This window comes from Notechis scutatus, chromosome 4, assembly GCF_049901735.1.
Source record: "Notechis scutatus isolate UNSWTSFEM ecotype Mainland chromosome 4, rNotScu1.2, whole genome shotgun sequence".
NCBI classification, from domain to species: Eukaryota; Metazoa; Chordata; class Lepidosauria; order Squamata; family Elapidae; genus Notechis; species Notechis scutatus.
Window position 1 is genome coordinate 22890206 of NC_142012.1, and position 22734 is coordinate 22912939.

Consider the following 22734-nt stretch of genomic DNA (forward strand, 5'->3'; position numbering starts at 1 on the left):
CGCTGCTGGAGCTCATCCAGCACTCGTTTTTGGAGACCGGTCTCCTCTCTGGCCGTAGCTCCCTTTTCCAAGCTATTTCTCCGCCCTAAACTTTGCAAAAGTCCGCAGCTTTAAGGCAACCTTCACCCAGCCCTACAGAGTCTACTGCGCACCGTAACCCTGGACGGGACAAGTGTGTGAAATAATTCCCATCCCCATAAAAAAAAAAAAAAAAGATTTCCCGGGAAGTAGTTCTTGGATTTCTCTGGACAAGCCCACCAGAAAGGACTCCTTCCCTTCCCGCCCTCCCCAAGGGGACAGTTGCGGGGGCCGGCCTCTTGCCAGCCCCGGAGCCGGCCGCAGAAGCGGCGGGTCGTCCCCTTCCCCTTCTCCCTCCTCTCCCCGGTGGGTCTGGGAACTCGTTCGCATGGCAGTCACGTCCGGCAGTGGGAGCGTCGCTGGGGCTTCATCGAGTGATGAGAGAACAGACGTCAAAACGGCCTTATGAATATTGATGCGGAGGCAAGGCTGCTTTCGTAAAGGAGCAGAAGGAAGCAAGATGGCTGCCCTTTAGGATTGGATCGAAGGCAGACCAGATTGCTTTGGCTGGAGTCGGGCGAAGCGGAGGGACAGCCGAAGGAGGTCAGAGCCCTTGTAGCGTTCTTTCTTTCTTTCTTTCTTTCTCTCTCTCTCCCTCTCTCCTTCACCCTGTCTTCTCTGCCTTTCCCTTTCCTGCGCTATCCGTCGAGCTTTGTGGCATGACTTAAAGACTGTTTGGGGGGCTGGGGGAGAATGGGGGAAGCCCCCCACTCAAGTCCCGAGCCTGCAGTACTAAGTCCAAAGATGGGAGGGGGGAAGAAGAGGGGAGAGAAAATTATTGGTGTCAAATAGGAACATGGCTGTCAAATAGGCTTTTTAAAGCGGAGATTTAAAAGAGGTTCCTCGCTCGCGCGTTTCTCTTCCCCCCTTTTCTGCCCGTGCCGTCGCCTGGAGAACTTTGCTACTGAGCCCTGCTCCTGCAACCCCGGAGGGGTGGCGGTTTATTTCCACCCGTTTCCAGGGAAGTCACTCTTGTCATTTTAAAAAAGTTCTTGGTTTTATTTAAGTTGCGCTTCTCCTTTCTTTTTGCCTTCTTTCCTTTCCTCCGCCCTTTAAATATATGTTTCTCGTTCACACACGTGCGGACTTCTCCATAGCTTTGGCTTTATTCTGGAAAGCGTCTCCTAAGTGGGGTGTGTGGAAGCACTTTGGAGGGTAGCTTTAAAAGAAACCGGGCAGGGGAGAGAAATCAGTGGCTGGGTGAGCTGGACAAAACTTTTCAGAATTTATTGGGGGGTTTTTTTTTCTTTTCTTTTCTTCTTTCTTTGAAGTGGCGGGTGTGTGGTCTTTCAGCAGAAAGCGAACTCTTTTAGAGAAGTGTCTTGAGCGTTCTGTTTGCTGGGGCAGAAAGCTGGGTTGGCTGGGCGAATATTTATTATCATTATTAATTATACATACAAACGTTTCTCCTGGCTTTGTATTTTTCATGACTGAACCTTCATTTTGGTTTACCGGTGAGTGACAAGCAGACACAAAGACAGGCGCAGTGCGAGGGGAGGGGGGAGAGGTGGCCGAAGGGAAGAAAAGCGCGCGGGGGGGTGGTGGTCCTGTGGAGTTTTGAGGATTAGAAGGTCAGCGCCCTTGAGGAAACTGAGGTGCCATCCTAGGAGATAAGAGAATTGGAAACATTAGGGTGCCCTCCCCCATTGAACAGTATCGTCCCCATTATATTATGGCTACTACTATTTTGTCATAATAACTGCTGGGCTGTTTCCTTGTGGGGTCCAGAAAAACACAGAAACTCGCATCCCTCAAATATGATGGCCTCGTGACAACCTCAAGGATCATAAATAACATTGGCAAGGAACAGCTCCGTTCAAAACGCTTCGTTTTAGTACGAAAAAAAGAATCCCTTTGAAAGAATACTTTGGATGTAATGGAAGCCTTTATAACATTGTTTCAATCGAGCTAAGTTTTCTCCAAAGCTAATTTATGTGCAGGTCAGCTTTGCGAAGAGAAAAATGTGGATTCAGCTCTCTGTCATGGGTATAGTATTCTTTTTGTGACTGTTTATGGGGGTTGGAGATAAGGAAGGAAGGGAGCTGAACTGAGGCTTACAGACACATTCACTCTTAATGATCTCATTTGAGTGTTTCCTCCCTCCCCTTCCACAGTGAGCAGACGCAAAATCTGATACTACAACATGGCAAGTGATATAGATATTTGTTTCATATTTTTAAAATGAAGAGAAATATATCTCTGTTTTAGAGAAAGGCAGAGCTGTTGTTTGTCAGCCAATGAAGCCATTGTATTTGCATTTTAATGGCAAGCTATCACTGGAAAGGGGGTGGGAAGACAGAATAGTGATAGCTTGTAAATTCATTTGCTTAATTGAATGTGCATTTTGTGATGGCACGCTCAGTCGAGAAGGAGCCATTACAAGGCTTGTTTGTTAAACAAATTCAGCAGATAGATGTTAATGGTCAAGGGTCACAAAAAAGTCTTCTTATAGGGCTGATAAAAGGCAAAGAAATGCACATTACCAGATATCCCCAAAACAACCTTAGGTGCTGAAAGTCACCTTTCTCAATTTTGCCATCCTTCTTGAAGTTAACAAGCTGCAGAGTTTTTAGAGTACACCCTGAATGGCTGAAATAAAACACATTGACTGTTTCAGCTACAGTACACTGGCCATTATTCTCTGAACTTAAGAATTAGCATTCTCCTTCTTTCTCAAAATGGGCAATAGAAGTTGCTAGATTTATTGGATTATGTAAATTATAGATAGGTGTTCAGACTTTTATTTTGAAGAAAGCTATTGATGATCCCTTGGTACACTAAGCTTCTCTATCAATGACTGATCATAATGTTGTTAAATGTGTGCATGAAGCTTTTATGAAACTCAACTATAAAAACCTTTAAATATTTGGATCTTGAATGCGTATTGCCTTTTTTAGTTAGAAAGTCCAGCACAAGATCATATTTGAACTCAGTATACACAATAATCCTGTGCATTACAATACAGTTCATGTCCTCAGTTACTGTTGTAGATTTCACATGCATGGATGCATAGAGATATGTTTGGATAGTAGTACTAGTGTAGTAAAATAAGTAACTAATTACTTCCAGCTCAGTGTTTTCTGCTTTAATCTGAAGTTAAACTAAGGGGAACCTGTGTCCAATCCGAGATCTCAAGTTAATGGGTTTCAGGCAGAACATACTCACCAATTCTTAGTTGCTTTTTCATGCTTATTTCCCCCCAAGCTTCCTCTAAATGTTCCTCATGTTTCTTTTGAGGTTTAGTGCAATTGGTTGTTCTCTGTTGATTGACAGAATTAGAAGAGCCTCTGTTTGGAATCTTAAGAGACTGTTATTTTTTCTTAATTTGGAGATAACCTTTTGCTGCCTTTCCACCAAAACTAATAATTTATGGCATCCTTGAAGACTTCCCCTCCCTCAAACACTTCTAATTTTTAATTAGCACCTTGGTACTATCTACATGTTCCTTGGCTGTTCAGAAATAGGCATATGTGTTCCATCTGAAATAGTTGAGTCTAGTGTTCCTGAAGTTCCAAATAATACAAAAAGTGGTTTTAAGCCTCAATACAGTTAATGTATACAGCATATATCAAAGTAAGACATTTAAATATTTCCTTCTTATCATAGAATGCCATTGAAAGCATTTCTCAATAGGAAAAGGCTTTATCATGGTATGAAGCATCTTAGATTGAAGGATTGAGGATATTTAATTGATAGTATGTTTTACAGAGAGAGAGAGAGGAGGGAGAGAAAGTCTGTTGGGGAAAGGAAGGAATATGATACTACTTCGAAAATGTTCATATTTTTTTCTAGGTAGGTTCTAAATAGTGATCTTTTTTCACTAAGCATAAAATAACTGCACTGTTTTTGCTCAGGACAATGAGACTATTATTGATTTGATGCTCTGGCCAAAAATGTTGCATTTCATGAACTATTATTGTAAACCATAATTTTAACATTGGTAATAATGATTTAAGCAAATTCTAGCTGCAGTCAGTGAGGCTTTCTTTTCCATTTTTAACTATCCTGAAGCTGACACCATACAAATTTATTGGAAAAGTGACATTCAGAATATCTATACAATATGGCTAGGAAAGTTTTGGCAAATAAATGTGTTTTAGGCTTACTGATATTATTCATTCACTCACTCACTTCTATTAGATTTATAGCCCACATGTTGTTCAGGAAATCTTCCATTTTCTTCATAGCAACAACAATCCTATGAGGTAAGTCCAACTGGGAGTGACTAGCCCAAAGTCATGCAATGAGCTGCAGGATGTTGGGTCTCCCCAGTTCTTGTTCAATGCCTTAACTTTGTAATAGCTTTATTGTTGTTGTCAAAAACATTTTTACCACTAAAACTCTGTTGAAAATAATGATTACACATTGCATTAAAAAGTCCTCTTCAAATTCACATTTTATTCAGTTCTGTGAGTTTCATTGAATAAAATGAATACTTCAAACTGTACAGCTTGATTAAAGTTTATCTTTACTGTATACATAGCCTTTAATTTCTGACCACAATCCTTTTCTACTTTAAGATTACAGAGACTTCATGAGGTTGCTTTATTCAAATTACTTCTGAAAATCTAACTCAGGGTGTCAAACTCCTGGCCCACGGGATGGATATATCATGTGCCCATGCCCGGTTTAGCGAAGGAGAAAAAAGTCCCAATATGTCATGTGTCGTGGCCACGATGATGTGCATTTGACACCTCTGGTCTAAGTAATTGTTTTCCTGGCAGTAAATACCATAGAAAAAATGTAAACTTAATAGGTTGCCCATTTGAAATTCAGATAGGCAAAACAAATTGTTGAAATTAATGTTGGCAAAAAGTTTTATACTAAATATTTTTGTTCTTATTTTAAGGAATTTTTATATGGCAACCATATTCAGAATTCAGCAAGAACAGCTTTGCAACCTTATTCTTTTACAAACAAATATCTAGATGCAATTAATGAATTTATTGACTGGCCTGTTCCTTAGATTTAGCTATTATTAAACATCCTACTTTTCTTAAACTCTTAAAAATAACCCAACAACAGGAAGCTCATAAAGATAACAAACCACACATGGTTTATAGTTGTAATGATCTTGTTCTCTTGGACAGATGAGCTTAAGCTCTATCAAGTTTTTTTTTTAAATTCCATGATGGCCAGGAAAATACCAATCGCAGCAAGGCCATAGAGATTCTTGATATTTATTTCATGTATATTTTATTCTTCTGCTAAAATTTGATGTTCAAGTATGTTATTTTCTTAACCTTCATGTTACATCCAAATGTGGAACACATAGGTGAGAACGAGCCCTGGAATTGGAAAATTATATTACTTCATGATAGTAAGTATATTGAAGAGTCGTGGTGGCATAGTGGTTAGAATGCAGTATTGCAGGCTAACTCTTCCCCCATACAGGAACTTGATCCTGAGTGCCTCAAGGTTGACTCAGCCTTCCATCCTTCCCAGGTTGGTAAAATGGGGAGCCAGATTGTTGGGGGCAATATGCTGACTCTGTAAACCACTTAGGAAGGGCTATAAAGCACTATAAGTCCAAGTGCTATTCCTATGCCAACTGCTATATTACCTCTACCATTAAATATATACCTTTATATTGAACAATATAACACTACTTACTAAATCTTGCTGAAAATAAGCATGACAACATGCTGTAAAACTACTCAAAAGTAACTGACAAATATCCTTTGGCCTGTCAAAAATTAATAGTTATATTTTTGTGAGTGAAGACTTTTACTATATCTGTAATTTTAGATGACTTCCACTCAGCTGCTGCAGCTTCAGAAAATTCCCCCCCAGGATTTCCATTGTTATAGCATAGCCTTCTCACTTTAATATGGGCTATTACCGGCCAATTCTAAGTTACAGCATTTCCATCTGTATATTTACATAATCATAGAAAGGGTCAAGAGGCCCTGAAGGCCATCCCTCTGGTTAATTCAAAAATCCCAATTAAAGCTTCACAATGGATGGCTGTCCAACTTCAATTTAAATGACCCCTGTGAAATAAATGCTTCTTTTCCAGGTGGCATGTTCAGCTGTCTGACTTTTATAGTATCAGGAAGGTTTTCATCACATCTAAGTGTAATTTGATTTCCTATATAAAATTCTTTATTCCATGCCCCCCCAGTCTGGGATAATAGATAATAATTTATGACCATCTGTGTATCTCTTCAATATATTTGATAGTGCTATCATGTCTCTACTCTGTGTTTCTTGCTTGGTCTTTCAAACACTTTTGAGTCATTTTTAGGTGGTCAGTTTTAAAAAGACTTGATAACTATCTAAGAAACATGAGGCTATGGTCACAAATTAATTTGTCTAACAATTGATTTATTTCTGTTTCCTGATTGCTGCAAAGGCATTTTGCCAATTCTTAGTGCTGTGACATCATTCAAAAAGGCAATTTGCTGGATATGCTGCTTCTGAAACGCAGTGGGATGCATTATGAATCATAAAAAATTGACTGCAGTCTGAATCAGAAAAACAGTAATCATATGACTAGATAGAAAAAGGATTTTTGCATATGTATATCTACTGTTACTAAGACTTGCAGATAAACAGCACATATACAGTATTTTACTTGACCTATAGAAACTTAGTTCAGATTTTTTTTTAATGGTGCTGATATTACTGGTTCTATGTTGTGTATTGTACAGAATTGAAAAGTATCTTCTCTGCATTGTAGCTGAGATGCTATTTTCCACTTCCAGAACTTACTGCCTGAATGATAAGCACCAGCATCTGTCAGTCCTGTTCTATATTAGTTACTAAGAATTTGAAATATTAAAGAGGAGCTATCCAATTTGATTCTTTCTTTTGTGCATTAATGAACTTATGAACTGTGGCCTTAGGCAAACTATTTTCTATTTTATCCAGATTTTCCTACTGTACAGAAAGCTACTGGATAAGGAGTTAAATCATTAGGAATATCCAATATAATATTAAATGGCTAAGGTAGAGATTATCTACCACTAATGGATAGGGATTTATAAGCAAGAGACTGTCGTATCCTGGCGTGTCAAGATATAACTTGCAAAGTTTTGCAAAACCAGAACTTTCTATTATACTTTAAGTTTCTTCATTATCATACACTTTTGTTCAAGTAACCTGAACAGTTTTCCTTTAGGTTATCTCATTGTAGTAATCCTATAGTATCTGAACAGTTGAGAAATAACTAAATTAGTATAACATAGAGAATATGGATCATAGAACTTGATAGCCAATGGATTGTGTGCACATCTTTATAGAATCACAAGGCTGATGGATTCATTTAGAATACTTAGTATATCTCACTGCCCATGTTTGAATGAATCTCCATTAGAAGGAAATTAAGTCTTGCTTTTCAACAGATGGTGGCCTAAAAACATTAATAAATTGATTAGTGTATTGACAGTGTATGCCTTTTGTGTGCCATTAGTATTATTGCCAGTAATAATACAGCAGTAATGTATATTATACAGTACTTTGCCATTGGTGTAATTACAAACTGAGGTAATTGTTTTGTTCATTTGCCTGAGATATTTAAGGAAATGATAATATATCAGAAATGGGATATTTAGGTGATATTTAGGTTTAATACAATATATTGGAGAGTGATATTTAGGTCTAATGCAGTACATTAGAGAGTAAGCTGCCAAGAAGGCTGCAAAATATGGATGAAAGGCAATGTGGCTATAGCTATATATAATGATTCTATTGAATGTATTCTTTTATCCCACATTGATGTGGACTGGAGCAGCTTTCAGACTCTTTCTGATTGATATTTGAAAACTTTTATCTGAACCTTGAACAAAAAACATACTTTGAAACTTATTTTTTCAATGGCATTAAATAAAAAGTGGTTAATAATATACAGAGGTTTGGATAGAAGTGGTAGATTAGTAATCATCCTATTGCCATGCCTATATTTTCCATGCTTTAAAGATAACTGCAAAAACTTCTTCTGTTGGAAGGGAACAGAACCCATTGAAAATATGTGTGTAGTCAATGCTTCAGTTGAACTGGAATGTGGAAAATATACAGGCAGCATTTATGGGAAATAAATATAAATCATTTGTTATATGAGCCTTTCTCCAGAGTACTGAATCTGAAAACATCTGAGGGTAGAAAAGAAAAGTAGGAATCTTCAAATATTTAGTTTGACAGCAGTGAAGAAATTACAGGTAACCCTTGAATTACAGCCATTCAGTTACTGACCAAAGTTAGGTTGGCACTGAAAAAGTGACTTATAACTTTCACACTTACAACCATTGCAGCATCTCCCATGATCAGAATTTGGGTACTTGGCAAATTGGCATGTGTTAATGACAATTACACTATCCTGGGGTCATGTGATCCCTATTTGTAATCTTCCCAGCCCAGCCGGCTTCCAATAAGCAACACCAATGGGAGAAACTTTGAGACTTTCAAGAAGAGATTGGACTGCCATTTGTCAGGAATGGTGTAGGCTCTCCTCGGGCAGGTGGGGTTGGACTAGATGATCTACAAGGTCCCTTCCAACTCTGTTAATCTAATCCAAACACGTTTAAGCCAGATTTGCGTAATCACCAAATGATTCACTTAACAATTGCAGTGATTAACTTAAAGGCTAAAATAATAAACTTAAAGTAGTAAAATAAGATTGCAAAATGGGACAAAAGCTTCCTTGCTTAACAATAGAAATCTAGGCTCAGTTGTGGTTGAATCTTGAGGACAATCTGTAAGGAATAATGTCTTAAAAAAACTCCCCACAAAGAATTATCCCAATTCATAATGAAGTTTGTTGAAAGCAAACATTCCCAAATAAATATAAACTCTACAGCTGAGTCTGAATGTTCTTCAGTGTGGTGAAGTCCTACTGAAGACATCTGTTGCAACAACTCAGTGCTTGGGAAAATAAAACTTTATTCTTATTTTAGTTATCAGGGAGTAGGATCTATCGAATTCAACTTCTAATTATCCTGCCCATGTTTTATGCCTGACTCACAGAAGAGAGCTTTTAGTCTCACTAGAGTCAAAGTTTTGCTATCATTGTTATATATATACACAGTATAATATGTGTACATACAAACATACTTTGTTTAATAAAACTTCTGCAAAGAAGAAGGTAAAATGTTAACCAAAATTATCTATATAAGAGTTTCTTGCATGTATGGATGTACTGCACATAAAATTTTATGCAATAATTTAAATAAAGTCAGACTTTATTTATTATAATTCCCTATATATAATCTGTGGTAATAAACAACATATACTTCCACATTAAAGAATTACTCTTTTGATAAGAGTAGTTGTCCATTAATTAATTTCTGTTGTCCATTAATTAATTTCCATGCAGGAGAAATACCAGAAAGAGTTCAAAGAAATATGAATGTCCAAAAATCTTAAATCTCATATCAAACTTAAAATAACACATGTAATGACTTATTGAATTTAGCAATTTTAGGTCTTGCAAATTCATATTTTAATGAAAGAGTATTTCACCTTGTCTCCAACAATCAAAGTGAAAAAATATTGGTTCAAATGTGGTTAGTAGAGTTAACTAAAAATAAAATTGATCTTGTCCTGGAATTATTCCTTTTAGGAATAAAAAAAATTATAACAGAAAGATAAAGTATCTTATATTACATGTACTAACAGCAGCAAGAATTTCCTATGCCCAGTACTGGAATAAAAACTCCATACCACCTGAAGGCTTAATAATAATACAAAAAATTAGAATGCATGGAAATGGACAAATTATCTATGGAACTAAAAGGGAAAACAGACATGGAATACAATGCAATATGTGAAACATGGTATATTTGGATTGACAATAGATATAAGAATAGAAAATGTAAATAATGTATATAATAGATACGAGGGTATGAAAGTATTGTGTATTGCTAAATAGGATACATAAGTGTATATATAAAGTCACAGCACTGTTTAATAAGTATTGTTATTATGTATAAATGGAAAAAAACTCAATAAAGCATTTTAAAAAAAGAGAAAATAAAACATACCAAACTAATTTTTAAAAATCCTTTAGACTATTTCTGTTGTTGGGTATAAACATTGCTATGTTATTCTAAACAAGAATGTTGAAGTAAGGACATAAGGTTGTAGAAGGTCACTTAAACAATCAATTGATCCAAATTTGTGGTATAAAATGTATGCACTGAGGCAGATCATATGCCAAATACGTACACATATTTTCATAAATGAATTCGTATTTAATCTATCTGTATCATGCTAACAACCCATAATACTGATTTAGCAAGTTGCATAAATCACTTTAACTATATAATTGTCCAATGAAAATGAACTTGCATCAATGTTAGCACATTTTAGGCTGTTTTCCAATCATTTCTTTGGGCTGGAGAGACAATATGCCTTAGTTAGGAGTTTTATATTTCCATCTTCACAAACTGCCACATATATAAACCTACATATCCCCAAACAAAAGTACAGTAGAAATAAAAAAAAATCCTACAAGTTTACTTCAGTGACATTAGATTGAGAGTAATAAAAGAACAATAATCAAACAGCATCTTTAATTTTAAATTTTAAACTCTAAAAATAAATTCCAGGCTTTTTGTTTCAACTGATAATTTTGACTCCTCTCCCTCTCAACGCACAGGTAAACAAACCCTTGCATGTTTTTGCTTACCTTTTAAAATCTATTCTAGTATTAAATATTGTAGTCTGTCTTCATATAACTCATTTAGTAATCATTGGAGTTTGGTGCTCAGTTTGGTCTTGTTACTATTGTTGGGCTACATGACCTAAAAAGTCCCTTCCAACTCTGTAAAATAGTATTGACAATCTCTGTCGTGTTCCCAGAATTCAAATACATTCCAGGACTGACCTTTCTGTAAAAATTGTAAGATGTATTGCCTGTGTTCTACCGTGGACCGAGTACTTGCTCTTCCCTATTCAGCATTTCTTCAGATCCAGGCAGAGTAAAGACACCACGTGGACTTTGCGCACATGGCTACACTGTTTACAAACACCCTCCCAGAATCCTCAAAGGCTGCGTGTAATAACCAAGCAGGCGCAATGTATCACTAGTTAACAGCATTAGTCTTCACAAGTTCCACAGTTTCTACTGTATTGTTCACTACTGCCCACAATCACCACATTTTTAATGCTGCCTGGATGATATATTCATGAGGGCTGGGGAAGTTGCCTTCTTTTTTTTTAAAAAAAAACTTGTTTTAGTGACACTCGGCTGTGTAGCGTACAATAAGGTCATCTGTGGTGAGCCAAAAATAGAAGCGTCACTACTTGACAGCGAACTGGGCAGTGCAAGCTAGAGATTGTGTGACATAGTGAATAAATATTCATTTCAGCTTGCCAAATAGGCTAATAAGTGTGCAGTTACAAAGACATGTAAGCCAGGATAAGTAAGTTCTGGTTCAGTGGATTGTAAAAAGTAATGCACAATCCAATCGGCATATATTAAGCAGAGCTGCAATATATTTGGATTCTACAAATCAAGCAAACAGAATGGATGTTGGAAAGCAGGAATGTAATCTACGCTATGTCTTATTTAAAAGTCTTAGTTGTTTGTTGTTGTTGTTGTTATTATTGGATTCTCTTAATCTAGAACCTTTAGTGCATTAAGACCAGGAAGATGGAGAGGATACTACCAATTCACAGTTATTAAATCAGAGAGTGCTTTCTCCTATTTAAACAGCAAGCCACAAATTATAATAATTTTGAACCAATTTGCTATACATGTTTTATGTGGAAGGCCCAGAGAACTCTTAGTACCAACTGTCATGAAAGCACATAAATATAGTTAATTCTCAGAAACACTCCTTCTTTCAGTGGGACTTGATTTTGAAACAGTATGCCAAGGGTAATAGTTTTAATTGTTCTTTAAAATATTTATTTAAACAAACATAGGTATGTAATAAATTTTGCAATATCTTATTATATTTTCTGCACTTTAAGTATCTTTATTGAATGACCACAGTTTAAAAAATCCCTTTTTAATTTATTATACTCTGTTATCATAACACATGCTCACTATTGCTTTGTGAGTGAGATAGGCAGTCTTTAAATTTGATATATAAATAAATAAAATACTGCAGACTTCCTATAGCTTATAATTTCAAAGTTCCAGTCCTTGACTTGGCTTGATATAAAGGCTATAGATCTTCCTTGTTCCAGATTTAAATAGTCTAAATCAGGGGTCCCCAACCTCTGGGCCATGGCCCATTCCCAAGCCGGGCCTATTTGCAACCAGGCCACATAAGTAGCAGGCCAGCACACACACATACACATACACGCACACACATACAGCTCAACTTGCGCAAGTAGGCCCAGTTCCCCTCTCCTCACCATAGCCAGGCTGCCAAGCCGCAAAGGTTGGGGACCGCTGGTGTTAATTACTCAGGCTCAGTAGACTTATTTTAAATAGACAGACAGACAGACTGACTGACTGACTGACTGACTGACTGACTTTATAAGGATGCTCAATTCATAACTTATGACATATATAAGCATAAAAACAATATTTTATACACAAACACACCCACCAAGGTAACAATGCATAATCACATGTATATTAGCTCATTGTGTACAAATTTAAGCTTATAACATTTCAAACCAATGGAATGAGACAAAAATAAACAGTAGATAGACAGAGACAGACAAATTTTATTATGCCATTGGTAGACGTATGGAACAGTTGAAATAAAATAATCCTAATGATAATCTCAAAAATCTATTATAAGATAAATGGTGGATAAGTAAACTTTAATCAGATATTGAAAACATTTCCATTTAGTAAATAGAATACAAGAAAATAAAAAAGATAATGTCTAATATTTGAGTTGTTTTAAAAATTAGGGTTCCTTTTGTTGCTGTATTTCTTAAAGAAATTTTGCCAGGTTTGTTTGCCATTAGTAAAACATTTGTACAGATTATAATTGTTTTTTTTTAATAGTTACTTTTTTTAAAAGGTGAGATTTAGCAATGGACCATTTGTATATACAAGAAACTGACTATAATTAGCTGCATTAAAATTGATCAGAAATAGTTAAAATATTTTCTATATTATTTGCTAAATGAATGTTTTTCCTTGGATTAATTTTCTTTCTGTAAGTGCAAGTTGTTTTTAAAAGTTAATTGTATTGGAAGAAAGCAGAGACCTTAGCCTGTCCTTGAATTTAGGAACATTTTAGAATTAGAAATAAAGTTAACTGTTTTTAAGACAAATTTTTGACAGCATCTTATCAGCTATGACAAGAGAACTCATTGACCACAAAAGAACCTCACATTATTCTAGGCAACAAAGACAGCTTAGACGCATAAACTATGTCATGTCAGAGTACCTCCAGAGCTACAGCTCCAGGTCATCTTGTCATCTCACAACGTGGCCGCGGGCACATGGCTATAATGTTTACAAACATGATCCCAGAATTCCTGAGGGTGGCTATGTAACAGCCAGCAAGTACAGTATCAGACTGACTAAATGACCTGGATCGCAGATGTTGGTGTAGCCTCAGCGAAACCATTGGATGAGGGGGGGAAAAGAGCCTGGGAAAAACTTCACATTAAATATCTCAGCAGAGAATGTTCCTTTTGCAGCTATTTTTGGTGTCATGCGCAAAAGCGTCAGGAATATGGAATAAATGCAATGATATATTCTCTGTATTGTACCGTAAGCTTTTGTGATTTAGAATAAAGTGTGAACATTATAGCAACAAAAATCTCTTTCTCAAGGATCTCCTTAGTTATTAAAATGTATTTGACATTTAAATTGTATTTTGAAAAGAAAGACTGGAAGAACTGCTTGCAAATGCAAATATTTGCCCAAGCTATGAGTTATGTAAAGGACTTCATCTTCAACAGGCTTGCTCTGTGTGCAGAATGCTGAATATTGTGAAAGATCATATGTAGTTATTAGAAATCTCACTGGAAATCATGCAGTATTTATACAACCTGTGGTAATAATGAAGCCAGTTGGTGTTAATCAACTCAATTGCCATATGTTAAGGTTCCATACATGCTGTGAAATTCCTAAAAAGTTTATTGTGAATACCATGCTAATCATAGGAAAAGCTGGTCTGTTGTATTTATATAGTCATAACAGATTTTCAAGGATATATTTTTCTGTTCTTATAGCATATTAAAAACAATCTGTTGTCATAATACATTTCTTTTTGTTTTCACTCCTGGAATCAATTTTATGATTTCACTTTTCTTTTTGTAGCAACATAATTCATATTGCTTTCTACCATTTCTAAATTGTAAAAGTAATGTAAAAGTAAATATTAGAGATGTTTTGTAGCTCATCACAGATGTAACCTTAAACTTAGTGTTTTAATTAATTAACTGATTTTCAAATACAAGTATTAGCTATTATTATATTAGATTAAAAATAACGCAGGGGGAAGTGTAAGTGACTGATGCAAATGTTGCCCACCATGGCTTGTCATATGTTGAGTGAACAACCACCATTGATGTTAATCAAATATGTAAGCTGAATATGACTGTGTGGACCTTTAACACACACACTCATTGAGAAACCAAGGAGCAGCTTATAAAACAGCTGTGTGTGCTTTTAAAAAGGCATGGCTGCTTTATTAATTTGAAGAAATGTTCTTTGTATAGACTTCTGCTCTTGGCAAAAAACTTTTTTCAAAGGATTTGCAAGCCCTGATGTTGAACCATTAATTAATCCAACATCCATATAGTATCTCATTTAAAGTATGTGTAAAGCATTATTATAGGATGTTTTATTAGGAATGTGGTATACTTACACATTAACCTAGAAGTTCTGAAAGTAGAATGTCCTCGATACTATGAATGAATTTAATCATTATAGCTTAGCATTACAGCTGACAGAGATAGGAAGATTCATGTGTGTTTGTTCAGATGAATTCACATATTTTATTTTGTTTTTATTTTGTTTGTCAAGCATGTGTGAGAAAACAAGTATAAGTATGAACATAACATATAAACATATAAGTATAAACAGGTATAAGTATATACATAATGAATGAGTACGAATAAATGGATAGATGGGAACAGTAGGACAGGGATGGTAGGCACATGCTTATGCATCTATTACATCCTTGTATATCATTTTAGTTACTTCAGAATATACTGTATATTGAGGAAAATAAGCAACTCACTTTACTCTTACTTTAAATGGAAACATTCAGAAACAATTAAATGTTATGAGGTAAAGTTGGCACCTCTGTTATCAAACGTTTATGAAATTGTATATTAAACTGGAAAAGTTCAAGGGCAAAAACAATGATAAGTTCAGAACATTAAATATTCTTGTATTTTTCTGTACTTTTTAATAATTAATGGCTCTATCATATCTTTCCTTTCCCCAGATTTGTTGAGTTCAGTGTCCTAATATATATACAAACTATGGAGATGAATCTCTGCTGACCACATTAGATTATTTGCTAAAGTAAGTTGACTGTTTCAACTGTTGTTTCATATGAAAGAGGTAACCAATGTTATATACATTGCTGAAATCCCATGATATTTATCTATTTTTAAATGCTATGAGCCCTGCTACAAAAGACTATATTTTAAAGCATTAATTCACTATCATCAAACAGTTTTGAAGATACAGTACAATAGTACAAAGTCCCTTAAGATTCAAGAGGAAGAATAATAAAGACAAAATCCTTTGCACAGAATTAAATGTTTGAAAGGCTGTAATTGTGAACCTTGAAGGAAGCTTCACTGAGCTTAATGAGACTTATTTCTGGCTAGACATGTAATACTGGAAGTATTTTACATCATTCTTCTGACCTCAAGAGTCTTTGAAGTAATGTACTATTTTAAAACAACATAGCTGCAACTCGGTAAATAGAAAACAAAATAATTACTATTTCAGTAAAACCAGAATACTAAAATCCATCATGTGCAGTGCAACTTTTTTACTCTATAAAATTGAGTGCAGATAGAATGATCTGTTATTCTTTTCACAGTCAAACTGCTGTAATAAAAGTAACTCTGTAAAGCACACATTTAGAATAATTATGGGCAATTGTCATGATATACAATTTATTGTTTTTGAGGAATGGTATAATTTTCCAGGTTTTTTTTTTTTTTTTTGTAGCATCAGAACATATTTGCAAGCTTTTCTATGTCCTTTTAAAGTTAACAGATCTTAGCCTAGGATATATCATGGATTCAACTCTTTTTTCCTTGTGTTGTTATTTTAGTAAATCAAAGTTTCCAAAGAGCAATGTTTAAAATGATATTTAGCATTTCAACAATTTTAGCAATTTTGGTGAAGGTATAAATTGTCTCTAAAGATCATAAAAAGATTTAAAAGTTATGCTATTTAGCATAACTAAATAGTTTTTTACAAGCAGCAGATGCAAGATGTCTATTTTGGTGTTTTATTGAGTCACTTGAGATTGAAAGTGGGGATTTTAAATTTGAATATTTCTACATTGGAAAGAGATTCACTTTAAGTACAAAAATAGATTGGTAAGAGAAAGATATTTCTGTATGTAGGCTTTTATTTATTCGTATGTGCATAAAACGTTCAAGGACATATATTCTATACCCAGTCTGATATCTTTTTTATTTTTTGAGTAACATCACAGTGCATCTATAATGAAATAATTATTTTTTCTGTGGATTTTACCCAGTGGTGGGATTCAATTTTTTTTACTACCAGTTCTGGGGGCATGGCTTGGTGGCCGTGGCAGGGGAAGGCTACTACAAAATCTCCATTCAGAGATGGTATTTGCTGGTTCTCTAAACTACTCAAAATTTCTGCTACCGGTTCTCCAGAACTGGTCAGAACCTGCTGAATACCACCTCTGATTCTACCCCTTATATTAGGCCACCAGGAAACACTTCAGAGAATATAAAGTAGGGCTACTGTACAGTGGTGGGATTCAAAATATTTTACTACTGGTTCTGTGGGCATGGCTTGATGGGCGTGGTGTGGCTTGGTGGGCATGGCTTGGTGAGTGTGGCAGGGGAAAAATACTGCAAAATCTCCATTCCCACCCACTCCAGGGGAAGGATACTGTAAAATCTCCATTCTCTCCCCACCCCACTAATCTGCTTTCCAGCTTGGTTCTCCTGTGCAGGGCAATAAAAGAAGACCCAGCTGATCATCTGGGACTCGGGAGGTAGAGAATAGATGGGGGTGGGCCAGTCAGAGGTAGTATTCTGAACTACTCAAAATTTCTGCTACCGGTTCTCCAGAACTGGTCAGAACCTGCTGAATACCACCTCTGCTACTGTATCAGGGCTGACAAGCACCAAATTACAATAACTTGACCTAACAGTCTAACCCTTTGCTCTCATGTAGAAGTGATCCATATTTTTGGAAGTAGTATTCTAGTAGTAGTAATAATCTACTAAGTACAACAGCTAGGGGACACAGGCAATATTCAGATGGGGAAAAATACATCTCTTTAGATTTGCAAAAAGCAATTGCTGTGTGTGTCAGTTTAGATGAATGACTCAGAATAAATACAGATGCTGTCATGGGTTTGTCATCTAAACAGCAAAAAGGGAGAAAGAAATCTTGTCCAGCAGGTTTAGCAAAAGCCACACCTTAAGCTTCAATGATCCGTCCTTTTGCTGTAACAGAAGTGAGCTCCAGGTATTGAAGGATTAGGTTTAGAAGCCAATTTTATGCAACAATTTTCTTTCTGTAGAAAAGGTATCATTGAACGAACTGAAGGCAAGCTAGAAGGCTTTGGAGGATGACTTTTCATACATGGGCTGCTGAATTCCTGAACTATAAATAAAAGTACCATCTTCAGACAGATGATATTTCAGTAGTTAGAAACTAGCAGTCTGGGATATAAACCTCTTCTTCTGAAAGTTCTGAATAGTTTATTCCCTCTGCAATAGTCCTTGAGTAAGCTTATTTCTGACTTTTTGAAAAGAACATCTGGATTTAAATAATCTTGTTTCAGAGAAATGGGGAAAGGAGTGATGGAAGCAGAACGGACTGAAAATATAAAAGCAGAAACCTTTTCCTGGGCTTTGATTTCTGAGGTTTGGAGCATAAAATTTCCTATAATTGTAGGAAAAGATGCAAAAGTGACCTTCAATAATCAAAAAGCATGACACGTCAAGAATAAAATTGCCACATTTTAAACAGAAAACCCCCTCAATGAATAATACAAAGAGTGAGTACATAAGTAAGGTAGATCAAATGGGAAACAGTTTGAAATCTGTCCACTTGATTGCTTAAATCAGCTCCGTGAATATAAAAGATGTGATTATTAAAGGTATTGTGTAAAGGTCTACTACATTGTTACATTTCTAAAGAATTGAAACAAGTTCCAGGAAATTCCAGGAGACGTCAAAAATATTCAAGAAAGATATTCTTGCATGCACTCCTTTGTTTCTCATTTTAATATTTCATGAACATGCGATATTATTTTAAAGCCAGCAGTGATGGGCTTGCAAAGTTTAATATTTAAAGCAGATGGCTGCTTTAATAAGATGGTTGCTATAGGAACTGCACTCTGAATGCAGTGGTTAGTATAATGACTTCTCCTTTCTGAAATACTCTTGAAGCAAACAGTAGTAACATAAGATGGAATATAATGGTAATATGGGTGATCTCTTTATTTTAAGTGGGATGCACTTGAACTGGACCCTTGATATTTCTGAGCTTTGCTCAGGTTTTCCTTGACTGTACATAAAATGAGAGTGAAGATATATTCTAAAAATATCTCCATTCAGCTGCTGCTGTATGATATGGTAACTGGGATATTTCTGCATACAATGCTATTCAGGGAGAGAAAAGAAAGGAGGAAGGTGTGCATCAGGACCTCCTGTTGTATTTTTACATTTAAAAAATGCAGAACTGGTCACAACTCGATGTGAAAAGTTCTTGTTCATGAAGAAATTACCAATCAATACCTGAAATCATCACTTACCTCTTCATTGACATTAACCCTAAGGGAAAGAAGCTCAGTAACTTTAGGCTGAAGTGAAGTACTGGGGCTGAGATAGTGTGGATCCATAAGACTGAGCTTAAGATGAGGAAATGTCTTCGTGATAAGCAATAATTTGGTTTGGTACTACTTATTAAAAGGCACAAAATAATGGTAATCTTTACAGCAAACATGGATTTTTTTCCCTACCTTTGAATTAGTGTTGACTGTGGGTGACTGCCTGGACTATCTGCAGTTTTCTTGGCAGTGGATTTTGGAAGTGGTTTTCCCTTGCCTGCTTCTTAGGGCTGAGAGAGAGTGACTGGCCTAAGGTCACCCAACTTTCTTTATGCCTAAGGGCAGGACTAGAACATAAAGGCATAGAAACTCTTCTAGTTTCTAGCTGATGCCTTAAACGGTATACCAAACTAATTCTCCAATATTTACTTAAGGTTTAAAAAATGCCTCACTCTGGGCACTATACCCTCTACAAGTAGTCCTTGACTTGAAACCATTCATTTGATGACCGCTGCTGCTGAAAAAAAGTGACTTATACGTGGTCCTCACACAACCATCGCAGCATTCCCATGGTCACATGATCAAAATTTGTGTTCTTGGCAACTAGAATGGATTCACAAGGGTTGCAGCATGCTAGAGTCACCTGATCAACCTTTCTGACTTTCCAAGCTGGCTTCCGACAAGCAAAGTCAGTGAAGACGGATTCATGTAATGACTGCATGATACAGTTAATAAGCCAGTGTTTTGCTTAAGAACTGTGGCAAAAGGTCATAAAATTGAGTATGACTCACTTAACAAGCACCTACTTAATGATGGACGTTCTTGGGCCTCATTGTGGCCATAAGCTGAGGATTACTTATGATAAAGCTAGACCAATAAAAAGAAAAAACAAGGAGATGTGCCTCCCTACCTCTCAACAACAACAAAAGTCCACACCCCACTCATACAATTAACCAGCTTTTCAACATCCTTCTTTAACATCCTTTCTGTTGCCACTGTATCTGGGAGTAGGGTGCAGAAGACAGGTGTTGCAAAAATGAAAGTATATTTTATCATTAGATCACACTGTTTAATTAAGTGAACCTGAAGTGCAAATATTCAGAAATGAGTAGTCCCTCGAATAATCAAGTGTTATGCCATAAAAGGCTTTATATGTAATAGCCACCATCTTGAATTTCATTCAGAAGGCTAATGACAACCAATGCAGCTCAAAGTGTCACATTGGTCTACTGTGACATGCTTATTATTGTACCACTGCATTCTGGACTAGCTATGGTTTCCTAGTGATTTTTTCAGAAAGTCTAAAGCAGGGGTGTCAAACTCGATTTCATGGAGGGCCGCATCATGGTTGTGTTTTACCTTGGGGGACCAGGGTCGGCGTGGCCAGCTCAACATCACTCATGTTGGCGCCTGTGGTGGCCCAAGCAATGGGCTCCCAAATGCGACTGCCTCCTGCAACCCTCTGCCGTGGCCTTCCCAAGCTCCGTTTTCGCTGGCAGAAGCACTGTGGGCCAGTCCTTTGCTGTTTCCAGGGTGGCTTTGTGGGCCAGATCTAAGCACCCTGTGGGCTGGATTCAGCCTGCGGGCCTTGAGTTTGACACCCCTGGCCTAAAGTATAGCAGTAGTCCATACTTACAGTGATAGGGCAGTGATTGTCCAAAGGGCCTTCTGATCCAGGAATGGGCACAATTGGCACATTAGAGGGATCTGTAGAATGGATCTTATATGACCACAGCTGCCCAAATGTATTCTTGAATGTGAAGATGCATCTCCCATCCAGACTTGCACAACCTCCATACATTAGGACTATGACGTATGCATATAAATTGCACAGGATTGAGTTGTATAGTTGGCTTGTCTGCCCTTACTTTCAATAATAATATAAAATTAGCAGTAAAAGTCTGTGGTAAGCGAATAGGCTAATTATAGTATCCCTTGTGACCACAGAGAAACTCAGTGTATGTGGTGTGTTGATCCTCTTTTGGCTAATGTGGCTTTCTCACTTTGCACTCTGGAGGAACTCTGGTGGTAGCTTGATCTTTAGATTAAAGCAGTGGTCATTGCCACTTTTGACAAACTTCTGTCTCATGAGAAGAGATTCTTTCCTCTCTCTCCAGATTCAGACCTGTTAACCATCTTTTTAGCGTCACAGCCTCAATATTGTAAGAACTCTGTGTAGGCAATTCACAATTGTACTGAGAAGCATAAAACCCATTCCTTTCCTGAAGGAATCAGGAGTCTGGCATTTTCAAAGAGAAATTACAGGTAGTCCTCAACTTACAACAGTTCATATAGTGACAGTTCAAAGTTATACTGGCACTGGAAAAAAGTGACTTATGTCTGTTTTTCAGAGTTATGTGATCTTTGCAGCATCCCCTGATCATAGACCAAAATTCATGTACTTGGCAACTGGTTCATATTTATGATTGTTACAGTGTCCCAGATTCATATGATCACCTTTTGTGACCTTATGACCAGCAGTCAATGGAGATACATTTAACAACCAGGTTAGTAACTTATCAACTGCAGTGATTCACTTAATAACTGTGGCAAGAAAGGTTGTAAAATGGGGCAAAACTCAGTTAACAAATGTCTCACTTTAAGTGGGCATTGCAAGTATGTGATACAATATTAAAAACTAACTCATCAGATAAAAAAAGAAAAATGTAATAGTATCATTTAGCTTTTAACATATCATTTACTTTCTCCCTTTTGTGACTAATGAAAATAGAATAATTTACAAATAAAAATAGAAGTATTGTTTGGTCTCATGGTGTAATTGTATGTTGATTATACAGGTCACTTTTCCTAAGGACAGTCTGACTATCTGGCTGGCTGGCTTAAACTCTTGGATAGAATGTTCTTAACAGTATCATCAAGGTACACAAATATATCTTAGGCTTTTGCAATATCAAAAATAAAAGAATAGCCGCTATTGTCTTTTCAGAGCAAGAAATTAAGAACATTTTGATGTATATTGGGGGCTTTTATTTTGCCAGCATGTTTCTGAAGTAATATAGCAACCTGTTTGATAGAACTGAAATTCTAGATATGATTTTGCAAGTAACAGTTAAACTCTGCTCTGGTTTTTCTTGCCTTGTGTTCCTTTAGGGACTGCTAATAGATATTCATAAGATTGCAGATTTTGTTTTGAGTAGAAAAATGATTCATAATCTCTATTCCAATTAAAAGAATAAAATCTTCACCTATGCTTAATCCTTTGGAAGGAGAAGAAGAATAAAGTGGCTGAGATTTGATGTTTACAAAAGCAGAACCAGCCAAGGAAATATGTTTTAAAGAATACACAGAAAATAGTAAAAAAAATGCAGCTCTGTTAAAAAAAATTCACTTAAAAAAGAGCAGAACATGCTTCTCTTTTTCCACTCTTTATCAGTGTTCAATAAGCCCTGTTTTCTTAATAAGTCTTAAAGCTGTGGTGGGATTCAAAATTTTTTACTGCTGGTTCTGTGGACATGGCTTGGTGGACGTGGCTTGGTGGCGTGGCAGGGGAAGGATACTGCAAAATCTCCATTCCCTCCCCACTTCTGAGGGAAGGTTACTACAAAATCCCATTCCCTCCACATCCCACTAACCTGTTTCCAGCTCCGTTCTCCTGTGCAGAGCAACAAAAGAAGACCCAGCCGATCACCTGGGACTTGGGAGACAGAGAACAAATGGGGCAGAGCCAGTCAGAGATGGCATTTTCCGGTTCCCCAAACTACTCAGAATTTCTGCTACCAGTTCTCCAGAACTGGTCAGAACCTGCTGAATACTATCT

The 22734-nt window shown here is 36.5% G+C and overlaps 1 protein-coding gene across 1 annotated transcript in view; it reads left to right on the forward strand.

Annotated features, from left to right (window-relative positions):
- Nucleotides 1-284: 284 nt before the first annotated feature.
- The window catches only part of TET2 (tet methylcytosine dioxygenase 2), a 77611-nt gene continuing 55161 nt past the window's right edge, over nucleotides 285-22734 (forward strand). Inside the window, exon 1 of the mRNA XM_026668647.2 lies at nucleotides 285-621. The gene's annotated coding sequence lies outside the window, so the exon portion shown is untranslated. The remainder of the gene's footprint in view (nucleotides 622-22734) is intronic.